Source organism: Pteropus medius, unplaced genomic scaffold, assembly GCF_902729225.1.
Source record: "Pteropus medius unplaced genomic scaffold, Ma_sr-lr_union100, whole genome shotgun sequence".
Lineage (NCBI taxonomy): Eukaryota > Metazoa > Chordata > Mammalia > Chiroptera > Pteropodidae > Pteropus > Pteropus medius.
The window spans coordinates 14,415,743-14,436,513 of record NW_024347791.1 but is presented as its reverse complement, the minus strand read 5'-3'; the positions used below and the strand labels follow the sequence as shown (position 1 = coordinate 14,436,513).

The 20,771-nt window shown below is 32.5% G+C and overlaps 1 non-coding gene across 1 annotated transcript; it reads left to right on the top strand.

Annotated features, from left to right (window-relative positions):
* The first annotated feature begins 2,440 nt into the window (after nt 1-2,440).
* Nucleotides 2,441-2,597, top strand: LOC120615318 (small nucleolar RNA SNORA23). The gene has a single exon (XR_005656232.1). It is a non-coding gene; the product is annotated as a small nucleolar RNA SNORA23 (small nucleolar RNA).
* The last annotated feature ends 18,174 nt before the right edge of the window (nt 2,598-20,771 follow it).

The following is a 20,771-nucleotide window of genomic DNA, read 5'->3' as shown; positions in this document are numbered from 1 at the left end:
ATATAGAACCACAGGTTTTTCACAGAACATCTGATTTAATAAGTTCTTTCTTCTGTTTTTATATTTCCATTCATTTGAGTTGCTCTCATGTTTTATTTTTAATATTTCTACTTATGTTTTAAAAGATAATATTTCCTAGAATTTTTTTTCCCCCAGTGAAACCTCTTAAACTTTCCACATGGCAATGTTAAATGACCAAGCTAGGTTTGAATCCCTGCTATGGCATTTATGAGCTGTGTGACCTTGGAAAAGTCAGTCAATTTCTCTGAAGCTCTGTTTTCTCATTTGAAAAATGGGGATCTTAATGCCTGTCTTGCAGTGTTAATGTGAAATTCAAGGAGGTTGGGTTCATAAAGCACTTGACATGCAATTAGCATTCAATATGTAGACACTTATTTTTATTCTGACTTGAGTATGTTCTATTTCTCTTTGAGAATAAACTATAATTTAAGACGGTAGCCTCTAAAAAGCCTAATAAGTCAGGATGGGGCCCAGATACAGTCAGAGAAGTAGAAAGTCCTTAGAAAACTTATAGAATTAAGATAATAACTTCTATCAGGAAAGATTTGCATACTTATAGGATAGTTTTTATGCATTCTTGGTAAACTTTTTCCTTTCCTAATCAAATTAAAAATTTTACACATTAACAAAAGAGTCCTGTTCGTATACAACTATCTTCTACACTATCTTCTATTATTAAAATGCTAAGAAACAATCTTCAATAGGATCTTAAAATTATTCTGCTCTTAAACTAGCCTTTTAAATCATCTCAAATAATATACTGAGGTAATTTGGCCAGATTTTTCCACGCACCCAGTGAGTAGCCATACCACCTCAAAAAGTGGTATCTCAATGACACTGCCTGAAGACAGGATTGAGCAAATAACAACAATAGTGATAACGATAGCTAATGTTATTAGCATTTACTGTGTATGAGCAGTGTTCAGAGTGCTTTATATATGTTGCTTCATTTAATTCTCACAGTAAGATAAGGTAGGTACTACTCTCATCCCCATTTTCCAGATAAGCAAAAAGAGGCACAGAGAGATTAAGAAGAGAGGAAGGAGTAGTTGACATGGCATGTCCTGAAAAGGGTAATATTCAGGCCTTAGATATCCTGGATATAACTGAGCAAAACATAGAACTTTCAAATTAAAGAAATAAGGAGAAGGGAGAGTGACAATGAAAATGAGAATAATAGAATGGCTGCATTCCTACCGCTCTTCTCTTTCCTCTCTATCCAAAGCTTTCTTTGGGTATATAATTCATATATAGAACAAGTTCTCTGTCCTAGGCAGATGGAGAAAGCATTTTTGGGAGTGTAATAAGTAACTATGAAGCAGCACTTACAACTAAAATCAGAAGGAAACTTAAAGAGTGTAAATAATTATTAGAGTTACAAATATTAATATTCGAGTGATATTATTGATCCAGACTTTATCCTGGTTTTACCACTCACTGTACTCGTATCTTCTTAGGCTAATCAAGACACCTCTCTAGTTTCCCATCTATAAAATAAAAAAAAAAACTTTATTAGCTGATGTCTAAGGTCCCTTGAAAGCTGACATTCTCTAATTCTTATAACAGCTCAGGAAACTTCATCATACTCTTTTATATAATGTTTTGATCTTTAATATACTTTGAGATCAAAGTCCTTATCAAATTGCACATGACCTCTACCCACAGGGCCAGCTTCTAGTCTTAGTCATTAAAACTAAGTCATGTGAGATTTCATTTGCCTTGAAAATAGGGAAATGGTATTGACATCCTATACATCTAATCTGCTCCACTCTGTTTGCTGACTGGGTTATTTGGTTCTGCGATGATACTGGTCTAATTAAAAAGTTCGTAGGTTCCAGTTGTGGCCAAGACAAAATAGGACCTATTTTAGGGAGTTATACCCATCTTCAACATAATAAGAATAAACTGTTGGCTAACTGATAGTTCAAGGAAAGAGATAGAAACCTTCCTTGTTATTATATATTATGATGAAATTTTTATTTTAAAGATGCAATGCTTCTTCAGAATAATTAGCACGTTTGTTTGTGTCAATATCAATCTCCTTACATATCAGGACCAACAGAGACTGAAAAAGTAAGAGCAGGAGTCATACAAAGATTAGCATTGTTTTGAATCTTCAAATCTGATGCTACATTATATTTTACAATTGATTTCAATATACATGATCTCAATCGTACATTACAACAACCCTTAATGGAGATTGCAAATGCAAATATATTCATTTTACAGATAAGGAAATGAGGCTTAGATAAGTGGAACTTGCCCAGGTTTTACTATATGCATAAAAGGCTAGCCATAGGAGCTCCTAGACATAGGAGCTCTAGGACTTTGCCATTATTTCCCAATTTATAAGTGCTTAAAAAAGGACTAGAACCTAAATCTTTCTACTCAAAGGCCATTTTCTTTTTGGTTTAGTGTGCACATTTTATATGTATGGTGTATATATGTGTGTGTGTGTGTGTGTGTGTGTGTGTGTGTATACATATACATACATACACACACACACACGCATACATATATATACACCATACATATAAATTGTGTTTGTATACACACACACACACACACACACACATATATATACATATATACACACACATATATATACACATGTTACATATACATGTGTATATTAGAAATTTTAAATTTCTTTACAATTCCACATATATATATATACTCACACACAGCAAAACATAAATCAGGAACTAGAAAAATAGTCACAATACATGTGACTATTTTTAAAATCCTCATAAAAACAAAGAAAAAATTAATAAAATGAAAAACAATAAAAATGGACAAAAGAAAATAAAATAAATGATCGATTCAATTTTAGCATATGTACTGCTGATGTGAGCACACAAATGACCAATTCAAATATGAGAAAACTCCACTCACAATTAAAGAAATACTTATCTTCATTAATAATTAATTAACTCCGTTTAATTAAATAAGTGCAAATTAACACGGGAACTCTCATCTATTAGTTCAGTAAAGACTAAAATGTCTTATTTTCCAGCATTGGTATTTGCGTTAAGAGGAATGCACTTTTGCATTTTTGGTGGTGAGAGTGTAGGGTTTACAATGTTTTTGAAAGGTAATAAATGTAAAAAATTAATCTAGCTACTTCTAGAAATTTGTACTAGAAATATCCTAGTATGTGTAGAGCATATCAGGATATTTGTTGTAGCAGTTTTTTAAACAGGAAAAATTTGGATGCAATCTAGAATAGTTTTTTTTTTATCAATAAAATAGAACATTATTAAAAAGAATAAGATCAATCTCTATAAGATAATATAGAAAGCCATTAAAAATGCACTAAGTTAAAAAAATCTATATGACGATATTTACAGTTCGATTCCATTTGCTTCTAATAAACACAAATTTGCATTTACCAAAAAGTATCCAGAAGGATACAAAATAAATTGTTTACGGTGGGTTCTTTTGGGAAGTTGAGTGTGGAATTAAGAGAAAAAATATATTTATTTTTATGTAAATGTTTGTATGATTTAACTTTTACATAATGAGTATGTTAATTTTATAATATAAAGCTTAAATCATACTAAGTAAATAGTAAATTATATTCATTAACTTCTATATCTAATCTCTTGTTTGATTTCGAATCTTATATGAAGACCTTTTTAAAATTATAGACTTCACGGGTTTCAGTCTTCTCCCATACCTACCAATCTTTCCCTCTGTTTATGTTTTGTGATTTTGAGTTTCATAAATTTGGTTGAGATATTATCTAGAATTCTTTATATTAGCATAATTATCTGATTTGCTTAACATAAGTTAGCCTAAATGAAAACAGATACATATTATCAATATAATAATTTTAAATAAAATTATTTTATAGAGTAATGATTTTAGAATTAGACTTTCTGAATTCATATCCCAGCTCCTTAATTTTTTAGCTGTGTGACCCTCGGAAAGTTACTTAACCACTCAGTTTCTCATTTGTATGATGAGGTAAATGATAGTCCTTATAGAGCAGTTGAGAGGTTAGATAAATACACATAGAATGTTTAACAGTCTCTGGAACACAGAAAGCATTCAATTAATACTTGATCATAATATATATTATTATTAATATACTTAGAAAGTAATTTTCAAATTTTATTCTGTTACTATATAGTCTGGTCTTCATATACAAACAACCTCTAAAATATGTTTATAAAAATAGAATAAATTGCTGTTATTGCTGAAGATGAAATAACTTTCTCATTTGTTGAAACATATCAGGGTTACAAATATTACCTTCAATTTCTCAAGCAGAAATTATTGAATATGCAAAAAATGGAGATAGAATATGAAATGAAAATAAACCCTGATCCAAAATTGCCAAAGAGGGTTCACAAAGAAAAAATAATAATGTTATTCAAACTAATGGGTCAGTGAGAATATAGATGTATATAGGAACTTAGTTTAATTAGTTGATTTTTACTCTATTTAAATGAAACGTGTAAACAACATGGGTGGCATTTACCCAGATACTTTTCTTACATGTCACTGATACCGTAATTTAATCACTAAATAGAATATGTTACTTGATTCAAAATATTTCCACCTATAGCTAAAAAATAAAAAAAGCTAATCGTACAAAAATTTATTTATCAAAGGGAGGGCTGACTGTGGCTACAAATACTCTGACAAGAAATATAAGCTTTCTTCCACAGAAAATGCCCGATTTTCTTTTCTTTATTTTTTAAGTGGTTCATGGTGCACTTTCTACTTTACATAGTGGCCAAGTTTTGGTGAGCTCAGTATAAACTCTGAGGCCTATGGAACTTAAGTCAGCAAAGGTCAAACCGTTAAGTATGTTTTATGTTTATACTTTTTATGTGGCCACTTAAAAATGGTGTTGGAGCCCATTAACAGTGAACACATGCAATTTGAGAAAGGTCCTGTGGTTTTCTGCAGTAAGGGACCACAGCTATGAAACATTTGGTGTTTTCCAGTTGGCCCCCTGTGTAGTGGGCATATTTTCTTTCTCTTTTTTTTCACAGCCAGTGATAGGTCAGGACACTTGACCTAGTAGATGTAAAGCTATTCAAGAAGCCCAATAATTTGCCACATTAACTCTAATTTAGTAAGTATCTGTAGAACTTCTTAAGTTCTAGTACCTCAAAGTTCCAATTGATTGCCTGATTTGTTGCCAATTAGGCTAAAGTTACGACTGGTCTGGGTGGGCCAGGTAACTTTGCGTAGTACCAGGAAGCCATAAGTCTGTCCAGCTACCCAGCTGCCAAAGGACACACGAGCACCTAGTGAGAAAATACGTCTGGTACAGCAGCAACTGACCATCTCCTCTGGAGATGAGAAATAGACTGTTTAGATCCTACTGGTAAGTGAGAGGAACTTTATTTTCATAGATAAAAAGGAATAGGCCATATACCAAAGTATGCACATTCACATTTCTCAAAAAAATTTTAATCTAATCATAAAAGCTAAGGTGCCAAAAAAGTAAATCCCCTAATTTGAAAGTTGAGGCAGAACCTGCTGCTAAGTTAAAATTAGAGGGCTGTATGTTTGCTTTTATTTTTCGTCCTAGACTTTTCCCAACCCATTCTTTTTGTATCCACATAAATTCATTGTTGGGGATATTTTCCCATTTAGAACTGTGTCGAACCACAGAAATTAAGATTCATGGATATCTCCATATCTGTTACACACTGTATTATATTATCACCTCAAACCTGCCCTAGTTTCTCTTTATCAAAATTTTAATAGTCTGATTGCTAAATTTTTTGTTATGTAACTAGACCCTGACTTTATACTATCAGCTTGGAGTAATCAGAGAGCTGTGAATACATTTCTAGAGTTTATCATTTTCAGTGAATTCTGAGTCTCTTCCCTTGACAGTTTTGTATTTATTTTTAACAATTCCAAGATAATATCCCAAGTATAAGTATAGTAATGAAACACTGTATGTATGTGTGTGTCTGAGCAGGGAATTTTTTTTAAGTAGTGTAAAGCATGTCACTCATATCAGGGAGGAAGCCAGATAACTCATCAGCTTAAAAATTGAGGATCCAATTTTCCAGGTGGTAAATCTAGCAAAGTAAAGAGAAAATAACATTAAATCTCTCAATGCTGCTATTCATGTATGGCTTTGTAAAATGTTTGAAATAATTTCTCTTTTCTAGATGAGATTTATCATTTTTCATTGAATTGGGTTTTCCATGACTATTTGCTGTTAATAATGTGTGGATATAGAGCATTTCTCTATGTCCTTCAGTTTTTGGTCCTCTGGGTCCTTCAAGGGTTCTCAGAACTGGAGGTTGTGTTACGCTATCAACACACACACACACACACACACACACACACACACACAGTATTCCCTGAGCTAGCACAGATATCTATAATCGCCTGCTGTTATTTTAATTTCAAGACCTACAATATTGATAAAATGTTAATGATTTTTCAAACAGAAAATTTCACAGTCTGTCCATTCAAACAGAAGCACAGTTTTCTGGGTTGATACACTTTAAGTCATCCTGGAAATTCATCAGAAACTTTTCAAACTGTGCTCCTAACAATTCCAAAACAGATTTCTCATCAAGCCCAGAGTTATTAAAAATAGTCAAGGTTGACTACTAATCATTAAATTGACATCTATATACCCAGAGGCCTCGAGAAATAGTACAACTAAGTATGTGCACTTTGGTGAATTTTCAAAACTTTGGAGATATTAACTAAAGATTGTAGCATTTACTTAAAGTATTTCAAAATTGACACCAGAAGTGAAAGTGTGACTTCAATATTCTTTGAAGAGATATGCCGAGCATTACAAGAAGTGAGAAAATGAAATATGCATCAGAAATAAATCTCAAATACCTAGTTATGACTTTGTTTTTTGATATATATTTATTTTATACATAATATATATGTGTATGTATTTATATATAATATATATGTGTGCATGCACATATTACATGGAGAGGCAGAGAGAGAAAAAGAGCAATAGAGACAGAAAGATAGAAAGATGAGGAGGGGGAGGGGCAGGGAAAGAGAGAGAGGTTCGCTCTATTCAAGTTAATTTTTAGGAGTCAAGGCTTTACCTTACGAAAGTGAAATATTATAAAGCTGAAGGATTCTCTTCATAATTTCCTTCAGATATTCCCATTTCGAAGCTGAGTAAACTGAACCACAAAGAGGTTGAGTAGTTAGCACAACATCACAAAGCTTATTTAAGGCATAGCCAGGAAAAGCCCAGCACACTCTCCGTAGTCAAGGCTTCTTTTAATTCCATCATCCTATTTTGTTTTGTACAGTTCTTCTCATGTGGTTATGAAAATGCAAATGATTCAGGAAAAGGACCCGAGTTTAAGTAAATATCAACAAAATTTGTAAAAAGTATGTTTTCTTATGCCACTTGCAAACTTTTTGGAAGCGAAAACCAAAGGATGGAGCATAATCAACTTATTTTTAATTAGCTTATTACTTCCTGCTTTTAAATTGGTTTGTGTAAAATGGGTTAAGAAAATTGAGATGACTCTGCTACTACATTAATAATATTAATATTTTAAATTAGCATTACTAAAATGTTTCATAATACTGATCTCTTTGAAATATAATAGAACATAGTAATTTAAAAGTTATTTGTTAGATATTCATCCATGAATATGTCTCTGGCTTAATTAGGTTTCTAATTTATTTCCTTTCTCACCACTTAAAACCTAGAAGAACTACTTTAAACTTTCTCTCCCATAGTTTCAAATATAAACAGTTGCCTAGTTCATTCTACATATGTACTAAATTCCTATCCATAAGAACTTAATTTTGTCATGCTTTTATACTCCTTGCTTTTTTTTTTTTAATTGGTAGCTGCAAGGAGGGTGCTTAGTGAAAACTTTAAAAATGAACTAGAGATAAAAGGATGGAAAATGAATACATTTGTCTCATAATCACTAGATTTATTATCCAGCCCCTTTACTGGACTGCGATGTTATCTAGGGCAGAGACTGTATCCTGCTGACTGCTGTATTTCCATTGTATACTAGGTATTCAATAGTTTAGCGGAATGAACCAATGAATCAGTCCTATTCCTCTGATTTCTTCAATTTTTCCCCAACTTTTATTTGGATATATGTCTCATGTCTTCAACTAGACTGGGAGCTCTTTGAGGACAGGACTCGTATTCTATTAGTCTTGGTAAGCCTCAATTAGTGCTTAGTAGAGTGCCTTGAATAAAATAGCACTTCAAAATTACCAGTAAATGAGCAAAACATTCCCTTTGATTGCTTTTTTATACATAGATATTGCTCCTATATTTTTAAGTCTAAACCATAATAGTAAAATTTAGGTCAATATAAAGAAGTTTCCAATAAGTAGATATTAAAAATTTAATACGTAATTTTAAAATCTAATACTTTGGTAATGAAGTAAGGTTCCTTTTACAGTAATAAGTTTCTAAGATCCCAAATCTAACAAATGTTATTACTGCCTAGAAATTTCTATAATGGATGCCCATATTTTATAGAGATTTATTCTAGATAATATATTTATAACTCTGTAAGACTGTCAGATTATAGCACTCTATAATTATATTTCCAATTTCCATACTTAAATATTTTTCATCATAGAGGTGACAACCATTCATTAAATAAAATAAAGAAGAAAGCTGGCTAGAGTCCCACCACCCCAGCACAACCACCTCCAATATTTTTTCCTTTTTTTGGCACATTTATTTATAATTTTCTCTTCCAAGTTATAATCAAATTATAATCTTCTATCTTATATATTTATTAATTTTATTCCTGCTTGAGGAGGAAATGTTTTCTAGTACTAAGTAAGCAAATTTAATTCTAGTTGTTATATAAACTTACTGATTGTGTTCTCTCACAAGGAGTTTATATATGCAGTTGATTTCACAAAATTATCAAAATATTAGACTTGGAAACAAAATTAATAAAAATGAAAATAATGTGTATGTGTGTGCATATTTTTAATAAATATCCGTATCTTTAACCCTTGTCCCTAAGTAGATAATGAGACCTACAACATTTTTCAGAAAATTAATTTCAAAGACATTCATAATAAAGTTATTTAAAGTGAATTTCGTGTCCCTATTGGTTTCTACTATGAAATTGAAATTTTTAGGGTGAGTCATGTCACTTCTGTAAGTGTCAATCTCTTATCTTTAGAAATAAAAAGCCAATACAAATGTTTACTTTCTAGGCTTGTTTAGAGAATTAAAGGAATTAATTCGTGTGATATACTCAGAGAAGTGCCCGAGCACATAGAAAGCGTTTCGTAAATGTCAGTTATAATTACCACTGGGAAAGTACTGTGGTGGAATAATAATCTCAAATCTTTGAGGCTAAAATTTGTTTTCTTTTCCTGGCCTCAGTTAAATTGAAAATGATATATATATTTTTGTAATAATAATCATTTAGAAATCACTTAAATAGTCCTATCTTTCCCCCATTCTACACATTCCTATCTTCCCATTTGTCCAATTCAAGAGATGTTGAAAAAGATGACCTTTCAGCTGACTCCCTGCTGTACTTTTTCCAATTATTTGAATTTTTTACAAATCAAGACTTAGTATAAGAGAAGTTGCTAGGCTACTCGGGACTTCCAAGCTGTTTAGATTTCTCAGAAGTATGTTCAGACTAATAACATGAAATAACTACCCATTGAAAGCAGAGAGCCTTTCAAATTAAGGTCGAGAGCAGAAGATGACATAGAACAGGTCATAATGTATATGCTAAACACAAATCAAAAGGAGCCAGGAGCCAGGAATTCAATTTGGGTCGACTTTGCCAGATGGCAATCTATCCCTTCTGGATATCAGAACTGCAGTGCAGTACAGTCACTGAAATCAAAGTTGGAGATTTAGTCTAGGGATTTAAGTCATTGACTTTGTCAATTCAAAAGTTTAATGGCCAGTTCAGAATTAGATTGACAATAGTCGATCCATCCTCCCTCCCTCCCTTCCTTCCTTCCTTCCTTCGCTTCCTTCCTTCCTTCCTTCCTTCCTTCCTTCTTCCTTCCTTCCTTCCTTCCTTCCTTCCTTTTCCTTCCTTCCTTCCCTTCCCTCCTCCCTCCCTCCCTTCCTCTCCTCTCTCCTCTCTCCTCTCCTCTTCTTTTCTCTCTCTCTCTCTCTCTCTCCTTTCTAAGGTTCTTAGAAACATCTTTATTACATGTGTTCTTAAACACTTTTCTACATGCAGTGCAGAATGAGTATTCTATTCACTGATTATTTCTTTGGTTATTTCTTTGGCTATAGAATATTTCAATAATGGCTTCAAATATTTTCTTTTGACTAAGATTCCTTATGTCGTTTAGAGCCTTGTTTCATATTAAGTGGATTTTAAAGTGACTGAGTGCTCTTTGGAAAATAATTATTGTGTGTGTGGGGGGGAGGGAATCAGTGTGTAATCCTAGTGGAATAGGTGAGAAAATTTGGAATTCACCCTTTTGCTTCCATTGATATTTCTAGACACAGGGGATAAACAAGGGCAGATGAAATGTGATTAGAATCAATGGATATTTATCTATGAGCTATTCTGATGAGGAGTCAATATAAAAATGAGAAACTTCTATTCCAGAAAGATTCATTGGCAGTAAAATAAAAAAAAAGAGGCTTTAGCATCCAACCATATGAATCCAATTGGATGCTAACTACACGAATTTTTGTTTGTTTGGGTAAGGAACCTGGAACTCTAAGTGATGAAGTGATTTTCCCCAAGGTGACACTGCTAAACAGTAGCAAAGCCTGGTAGAGATACTCCCTCCTTTGGCATTTTTTATTTTGTTTATATCAATTCATTATATTGCTAATGTCCTTTAGAGATAAATGGTTAATACCCTCTATAAAACAGAGTAAAGAAGGGAAAAAAGGTAAAATATTACCAATTTTGATTGAGAGACAAGGTAGAGAAAATAGATTATAATTTATGATGAAAAATTTGAATCACTGAGATTTGTATATGGATTATTTATTTAACTATAGTCATAAAGAATATTAATAAGACTTTCAAAATATTCTATAGAATATGACATGGTGTAAAATGATAACTTATGAAATTTTTTCCATTCAGGCAGACCATACAGTTTAAACTGCAAATTATTGCAAAAAGAAACAAAATTTACATGTGTTTGTCAACAGATATAATATATGATGTTAGTTCTTATAATTATTTATGTCTTAAAAGTTTATTTAACAGCATAATTCCTAATGATTTTAATAAATTTCTGAAAAAAGGAACGAATATAAGATACCAAAATTCTGGCTTTGGGTCATTCCAGCCCCAGAATACATGGCATTAGGTTAGCTATCTTTTGAAACAAGATAAACTAAATTGTTCCAAAGAGCATAAAACTATGGATCAGAATTAAATAGTTTTGAGGCAAACTCTATCTTTTTCATGACTGCTCTCTTCCTCCCAAATTTAGATTTGTATTATGAAATGTGTTTTACTTTATAAGGAATGATTGTAAACAAAGTATATAGAACTTCAGATTTACTCAGTAACATTTCTTCCTTCTCTGTCTGTCAAATAGGCAGCTTGGTAAATGAGTGAATTTCAGAGGATATATATATGTATAAAATATTTATAGTTATGTAGTATTTACATATATTTATATATACTAAAATAAATATTCATATAAATACATGTTTAAAGAAATTTACATGTATGATATATGTCTATAAGTTAATATGTATTATATACTGTTCATCAAAAAGTTTACATTTACATTTAAATTTTATATCTGAATATTTTCTATCTATGTACAGGATATTCCTAAAATCTTCATATATTTTTAAACTTTAATCACTTCCAAACTATAAATGCTATAAACTTATAAAACTATCATTTAAAAAAATTTAATTACTTAAATTTATTTTACACTTATTTACTTTTGTAATTATTAATGTTTTTTAATAATTTTTTAGAACCTCTGATTAAAGATGGCAAACAACTGAAGTAGGTAGACATTTTCGGAAAATGACAATGGTTCTCAAAAGAGAGCATCTAAAACAAACTTTGCCCACTTCAACATATTGTCTAGGAATAGCTCTGCAGGTAAGCTTCTGAGACAAAACTGTGACCCGTAGCTATGGTAAAAGAGAAACATGAACAACAGAAGCACTTCATTAAATAGAAACCGATTTCATGAGGGCAGAATTCTGTGCTACTTCATGTAGGTTTGCTCTAGTGGGAAAAGAAATGTTATCTTCAGGGTTAAAACAATTAAAGTTGAGGCATCTTTGGAGAAAACAGACCTAATCAGTTTTCATTCCAGAGATGAAGTTTTTGTTATTCATTGCCTCAAATTGTAAACATTAAAATTTAATGTAGTAAGCTCATTAAAGAAGAAGATTAATCTAATGGCTTATTTGAGGTTCCAGAAAATAAGATACCATTGTCTACTGCTGTGAAATATTCGTCTTTTTTCCTAAGAGTCTAAAACTACTTAGTAAATGCTCTGATCCCTCTGATAAGCCCAAAAGCCAAGTCTATTTTGAAATAAGTTCTGTATACTAATAACAAAGATTACCACTAACCTAAACACTTTCAGGTACAGCTCTAGACTACTCATTTCTGCATTACCAGAGCCTCGCACAGTGTTTGGTCCCCAGTACACCCTCAATAATGTTGGAGAAATTGCTGTGAAATTAAAAATTTTATGATATAATATAAATAAACTCTAAAACATTATTGCTCATTTAAACATATCGAAATTGATTATTTCGTTTGAAAATGTATTTTAAAAGATAATAATGGGGAAATAATAAGAAATAGGTCTTAGCCATATTTAGTCTTTAAAGAACAAATAAACACAAAGGAAAAGCCACAATGAAATCTCCTAAAGTAAGACCTCTGTAATAATGTTTTATTTTTCCCCAAAATACTTGGCTTGAATAAGGCTTCCGATTTACCCTCAGTCATTAATAATTTAGCATGAAACTGATATATATATTGTATTTAATCAATTTTATTGGAGATTTTTGTGAAAGAAAAATGTTTGGCTTTATTTCTCTTGGAAACCTTGGTTTCCAGTTTCACTTGGAGTCATGCTGTGTTCTATAGCTGTAAGCACTGGCCTGAAATATGATTATAGAAAAATTAATTTATTTTCATGGCTGTTGCATGCATGGATAAATTAATTAATGAATGAAATTTGACAAGTGAACATAAGATAAAGCTACACATATGTATTTCATATAGTTTCAAAGTAAAGCAACAATTTGAAGAACCATAGAACTTGTGTATTTGATATTATGATTTTTAATTTATTTTTAAATCACTTATCCCATACATATCTGCTATCTTTTCATTTGTCTTCTTTGTTTCTTTTACTTTTATGTTTAAATGGCTTGTATCTGGGACTTACATAACTTTTATTAAAATGTAGGGTCAAGGCACAGTTCCAGCCACAGTTGAAATGGAACACTAGTATTAGTATTTGTTGAATAAATGAATGAACAATGGAAATGTGACAGGTTTGGGCAAAGTCAGTGGTTACTGCTCTAAAATAAAGTACTTATTGGAAAGATAGTACAATAAAAATAATGTTAATATGCAAAATTCTCTGTGTTTAGATTAATACTTTAATTTATACTTCTTTTAGAATAGCAAATGCCTCACAAACATCACTATTTCTACATTTCTGTATGTAAAACAGAGTTCATTTTTTCACTGCTCTATCAGTACCCAAGTTTTACAGCATTAATTTTCAGGTAAATTCATTATGCAAAGGTAAAATAATAAGTACTTTGACCATTATTTATATTTCAGAAAATTTAGTTCTGTAAAGGGCCATTTTCCATTAATAGTGTTCTTACATAATTGTGGGACAGGTCAACATAATTGTCCCTTATTATGGAACTGAGAAAACATAAGTTTGAGAAGTTAAGTGATCTTCACAGGGAGACAGCGGCAGACAGAAGTTGTAAATTTATGTCAAAATATACAAATTTTTGCTTAGTCTAAGCTATGATCAATTCTACTATTTTTATAGGAATTTTTGATATGTGTTGTCCTGATAGTGGAGAATACTTCCTAGTCCTTTCCTGATAGCCAAACCTATTTGGGGACTCAGCAGGTGGCCAACCTTTTTATTTTATTTTATTTTTTAATTTTTGAAGCTACAGAGATTATATAACTATAGATTTTATTTCCACTTTTTAATTTCACTTTAATGCCACATCACACAAAATTGTTGGCTCAGTTTCACATATTTGGATTAATGTAATATATTAGACAGGAGGCCCATAACTTCCTTTATATAAAAAAAGTGCTTACGATCGTCTATAAGTGGAACATTTTAAAATTCGTTAAAGATCTTTGACATGTTCCTCTATGAGCAAGGTTCCAGATGGCAGTTGCACAAGTGCTGCTGTGATTAACTTTGAAGGAGGAGAACAGTACCATCTATGGAAAAAATCTCTGAGTCTCCAGTAACAAACAGTAACATTAGAAGATATTCAAAGCATCTCCTATCCACACTCTTTCTTAGATTCTTATATAAATTCTTTGCTCATTGATCAACTTGTTGTGCAACTTAAACTTACACAATGTTACATGTCAATTATATCTCAATAGAGCTGGGGAAAAACAAATTCTCTGCTTGTTTTAGAGCTTTTAAAATGGCCAATTGATGGAAATCCAATCCTAGCAGAGTAGATGGTCCTTAAAGCCAGTGGTTCTTCCAGTGTAGCCCCTGGACTAGCAGCACTGGCATCACTTGGGAGCTTGTTAGAAATGCAAATTCTTTGGCCTCACCCTAGAACTAGTGAGCCAGAAACTCTGGTGATGATCTCAGCAATCAGTGCTATTACAAACAATCCCGATGATTCCCACGCAAGCTAAAATTCGAGAACCTCTGTTGTAAGCTACTTGGAGGTGCCTGGAATAAAAGACTCTCTAGAGAGAACATAGTGGAATGTAACAGTTAAAGTATTATTACAATTTATATTATATCTAAATTATAAATTATATCGTGGATAGGATGTTCAATTCTTATCTTTAATTTCCTCATTTTGAATTTATTAGAATTAGTGTATTTGCATTAATAACACATTGACCTAACACTATTTCGATACTTACTGTAACTTCACTCTGTGAAGAAAAATTTGCTTTAGGCAATGGTGGAATGGAAATTTTGGAGTATGGGAACCTAGGTTGAGTTGCTGTTAAAGTTTTGGCATATTGGCCGGGATCTGAAATGCTAAATTTATCAGCTTGGCTGTTCCGGATGTCCGCCTTTCATGCTGTGTGACTTCAGGGATATTTCCTTTAATCATATATAACCTTTACATATCACAGACTAGAGCTGAAAATCACAAACCATCTTGGAATATGGAGAAATTAGCAAATTACCAATTTATAGAGACAATATGAAAAATATTCATTTTTCTTAAATTTATTTTTATATATTCTTCAAAACAATTTCAGAATTTCATGGGAATTTGAATATATGTGGTTATACAATTATACTTACATTTTTAATCCTTAATTTTTTCATTCTGGTCATTTTTTTTTTACTGGTTTTCATGTCAACAGTGACATTAGCAGTGAAAGCCACTGCTAATGGAAACTTAAAAACAGACAAACAAAGGAACGCTCTAACTTTAGGATAATTGGAACAACCTAAAGATTTGGTGGCCAAAGTCTTAATCAAAATTCAATGTGTAGCTAACATTTTAAGATGGTGAACTATCATCAAGGAATTATCACAGTTGTTTTTTAATGATGATAAAGCATATTTAATATATTGAATAAATAAATTATCTAAGCTTGTAATGAGATTAACATTCGAACCAAATTAAAATTATCATTCTTTCTGAGATTTAAAAGAAAACAACTTATACAAAGTATAAGAAGAATATGAGTTTCGTTAGTATGAACGCTACTGCATACTCAAATACTGTTTATATTCATGCAGAAACAATTGTCATAACAACATGATATGAATCAAAAAAAGTAGCGAAAAATAATCAAAGTTCTCACTACTTCAAAACTTTCTTCCTTCTCAGTTTTGGAAAAAATACTGGAAGATTAAGTCTGTCTAAAGGCAAGTGCAGGTTCTATAATTAATAGCTATACCTACAAGCCCCAAAGAGATTATATTCAGTGTTGGGAGGGTTTAGAGCCAAGAGCGAGATAGTGCTGAAGACAGGAAGGAGACCCTTGCCAGTCTTTGACAGTCTCTTCCACTGTGTGCTAATCACTAATCTGTGTAAGTCTTTCTGATGTATGTGCTTGTTTGCTGCACCTCCTTTTACCTTAGGCAGAGTAGAACAATATTCAGGAGGTTAGGTTAAAAAAGACCCCAAGCAGCAGAGAATGTAGTTTATTGACAGGATGCTTTACAGATGGATAATGATAGTAATGAGAAAGCTGCATAATTGCTCTTCATGGTGGGCCAAACCTCAGTCAATGGCTAATATAAAAGGAACAAAATTATTAAGGCACTTTATTTCAATACTGTAATGGTTCCCAAATTACAGCAGACCCGCTAACAGTCCATCTGGCTAGGATTTGAATAGTGGACAGATTGTGGCCTATGGATGCAATTCCTTAGAATAAAAATGGCAGGGGTGGTCCTTTGCCAAAAGGCCCAGAAGATTATGCAGAAATTCAATACGTATCTCTACGTTATAGAGGCTTAGTTGCTCAAGTCCAAAGCAGAAAAATCTCAAGAAAGATGAGTATTCGATGTCGTTGGTGTGAAAGACAATTTCTCATTTCCTGGTCAATGCAGAAATGCTTGGCTTTCTAGAGGTAGTATCAATTTATTTGGCTGATATACTTTATAAAAGATTGACTACTGCTGAACCAGTGGAAAAAATGGTGCTCTGGCTTTCCTTCATACGACTCTGGTATACACAGGAGCCACAGAGAACCAAGACTTTTTAAAATCATGGTTAAATTTAGGACTGGCCTTAAATTTAGGAAGAAAGTGATCATATGCTCCAGTCAGTTGATTATCAACTCCTTATTTAGTTTTGCTGATTTCAAATACTACTTTTCTATTCAAAGAAAGATTGTGGAATAAAAACCTCCAAATGAATGAATGAATGAATGAATGAATGAATGAATAAATAAATAAATAAAAGCTCTAGATCAAAGAGAAGAGTTTCGATTTTTTTCTTTCTCTTAGGCACATGAAGTCTAACCAAGGGAACGTAACCAGAGGATTGCTCAGTATGGGCTGGGGTATTTGGACTTTGTGGTGAAATGCAAATTGGAGGAGCCAAAGTCCTCTCCTTCCTTGGCCAACTCATGGCATCCGTGTAGTGAAAAGTTGCATGGCCTCTTTTCCTATGCCATACCAATGCCAAGCAGAGTAGAAATCCTATAATACCAAAGAGGAAAGCCCATCAGCATTGAGTGGTAGGGGTCCTGGCTTACCACAGGCACTCAGTCAATAGCTCACTGAATAGGATAAATTAATTCTAGCCTCAGCTCTGCTGATAACTACCTATTCAACCTTAACTACTTTCCTTTTCTGAGCTTTTACAAAATGAGTTGGTGATAACAGTGCTTACCTCCCAAAACTCTGACAAGTATGAAGAGAGACAATATCTAGAAATACGTGGGATTAAAGATTCCTCTCTGAAGTCTGAGAGATTAAAGATATTTCTCTAAAAGTCACTTAGGGACTAACATTTTAGTGGATAAAAGTGGTACCAATTTTCTCATTTTTATTCTTGTTTTAGTCAATATAATAAGCAATCTAAATTGAAGAAAACCCCTTTTCCATGGGACTCAGTTATGTGATTTTCATTTTGAATAAGCCAAAAGTGTGTCTAATGGACATTTTCATTTTTCCTGTATTAACTAAAATGCCCAAGAGATGGGCACCAATGATCCAATATGACTTAATATTTGCAGAAAATTCTAATCATCTTCCTGATCTTTTACCCTTTCCTCCAGAAACCTGATGTATTTATTTTTAACAAATTATGCTTCATGTTTTCAATTGAAATGTTGGCCTTTGACTTCTACTGAAATACAGACAAGTGGGAGGAATAAAGCACAAAGCTGTTATTAGTTTTTGTGCTTTTGTGTTAATGAAATAGCAGAGATGAGGTTTCAATGGGGAAAGATCTTGAAGGAAAGACAGAAGAGACTTGGCATTTTTGGATGCTTAGGCATGAACTGGGAAGTTAGGATAGGGAAACACACTGAAATAAAAGCCTGTTCTTTTCATCATTCTACTCTGGGTTCACTCTGGTTGAAGGAGAGTGGAAAGATAGGTACCTTTGCTCACAAGGTTTAATAGCTAAATAGATCTATAATTTACAGAGATAAGCTATCAGCATTTTGAGTCTTCTCCGCTCCCCCCAACCCATGCCCAGTCAATTCAGAAAATACTCAATATTTTTCTGCCATGAATGTTCTTTCTTTGGGAAATAAATCTGGGGGTCCCTGCTTATGAGTTTGATAGCAGTCTGCTTTTACCTTTGTGATGTTCATTAGCAGTTCATATAGATACTCTTATTACCCTAGAGAACAGCTCTCTATTCCACATTTTCAAAGTAGAAAAAAATCAAGCCCCCTTGGTTAACAAAAGATTCCTTTATCCACTAGGAGAATGATTTTGAAGATGCCACTTTAAAAAAGAATGATCTAAAGGAGAAAGCTGACTGAATGATTTGTCAACGTCATAAAGTTTTTTTTTAATCAAAGTAGTTAAATATAAAACTAAGAAATACAATTTACTACACACTTATCAAATGTTTGCCAAGTATTGTATATTATCTCTAATATGTACAACAGCTCTAAAAAGTAGGTATTGGTAATTCCTGTTGAAAGAGTAGAAAGTAAAGCTGAATGAGATTAAGAAGCATGCCCCAAATTGCACAAGGAGTAAATGGATGAGCTGGGATTTGTAAACTAGGGATTTGTAGTGGGAAGCCCATTCGCTTGCCACTACACCATGCTGCCTCCTAAGATGTGGTCTCTAGTCACAAGTGCACAGGTTTGCTCAGAGATTGCAAATCCGACTCATTCAAAAATAACTGTCATCCTTTTGAATAAAAATGTAATGTAGATAGACACTATATCTTTTTCTGTTTATGTTAGCACCACTTCCAACAAAATTCCAAAGTTGTACTAATTACGGTATCAAAAGATACCATTCTTGTAAACAGTACACAAGTCCAGAGAGCTTGCAGCATTTAGAAATATATGAATTATCCCATAAGAACTATGCAAATACTTATACAAAAGAGATAACATTTACTGAGTTGTATTTTATGCATAATGTCTCAATCTATATAAAACCTAGGACTGGTCACTACCTTTACCTTTCACATGAGAAAACTAAGATTCGGAGAATTAAAAAATTGTCCAATATCACTAAATCAGCCATTGATACAGCTGTGATGTGAATCTTCTTAACTCAGTAATCAGTATTGTTTACAGATTACTACTTTATGGTTATTCATAATAATTCTACTATAATTCTTCATGTGAGTACACAGAAAAATGAGTGTAAATTTCATTGTCATTATATCTTGTTGAACTATGATTTTTAATTCAGTGTTTATGCTCTGTCTCTCCAAGCACAATAGGCATTTCTTTTAATCATTAAGACATGGGTTCTATGAGACCCTTGTAATTGTACAACTAAAATCTATTGGGCAATTTATACACACACACACACACACACACACACACATATATCAAACAAGTTGAAAATAAAATTGTATTCTTTTATATTTAAAATAATTCCATCTACCTGTGTACTTCACTATGTAAGCCTAAATTTCTTTGGTGCATGGGCTGGTCTTGTTCAAAATTTCATTCTCCTTAGCACTTCAGCACAGTTTTGTGTAAAATGGACACACTGAGAGAGAACCTCTATCTTACAGGAGTAGGTATGAGGATTATATGACATTATGAATGCTAAGTCTTTTATGAGTTGAAACCTTATATACAGATAATGATTATTACTGTGCTGCTGTTTCTATCAATAAAATTTACAGTTTTTAAGTACATTAGTGAATGAATGAATAGTCTCACAGAGACCAAAAGGTATCTCTCCTTGGCTTAGTAGTTTTCAACTGAGATATATGGAAAATTGCCAAAGAATTTCATACTGAAAACTAGAAGAATTTCATACTGAAACTAAATATACTTGGCTATCTGCTCAGGGCCATATATATTTCTTAAACACTTGCCCTTGGCCTACAGGGAAGGTCGATTATTTCTTTGACCTAATTATGAAGTTAGATGCAAACTAAACCACAGAACTTTGGGAACTATAAAACCAGACTGAACTCTGTCATCTAACACTATGATATTTAAAGTTCTCCAGTTAGAAACAGAATTTTTAATTGTTTTTTACTTTTGACATAGTTATTTGCATCTTCTCAAATCTCAAGGTGCCTTCTTAACCTTTGTTGTATTAAATAATTTTGCCTATTTATTTAATATCACATGTGTTTATGTACATGTACCAAGAAAAAAAATTTCATCAGGTTAATATTTTGCTATTCTGTCTCAGGAAAAGGAGAAAGTTAACTGGTGAGGCTGTACAGGAGTTTTTTCTCACTTGCAGTCATTGATTTCAAGCTGCAAGTGTGTGGGAGAAGAAGAAGAGCATTTCAAAAGGGCAAAATAAATTCTGTTAACTATTTTCTATGCTAAATGCTTTTTGCCCCCAGACCGACACATGCTATTTCATGGAAGTGAATGGCACACTTTGTCACCAGTCCTGGGAATTAATTTTGTTCCTGCTCTACTGATCAGCTTAAAGAGATCTGTCTCACTGTGCCATGCATT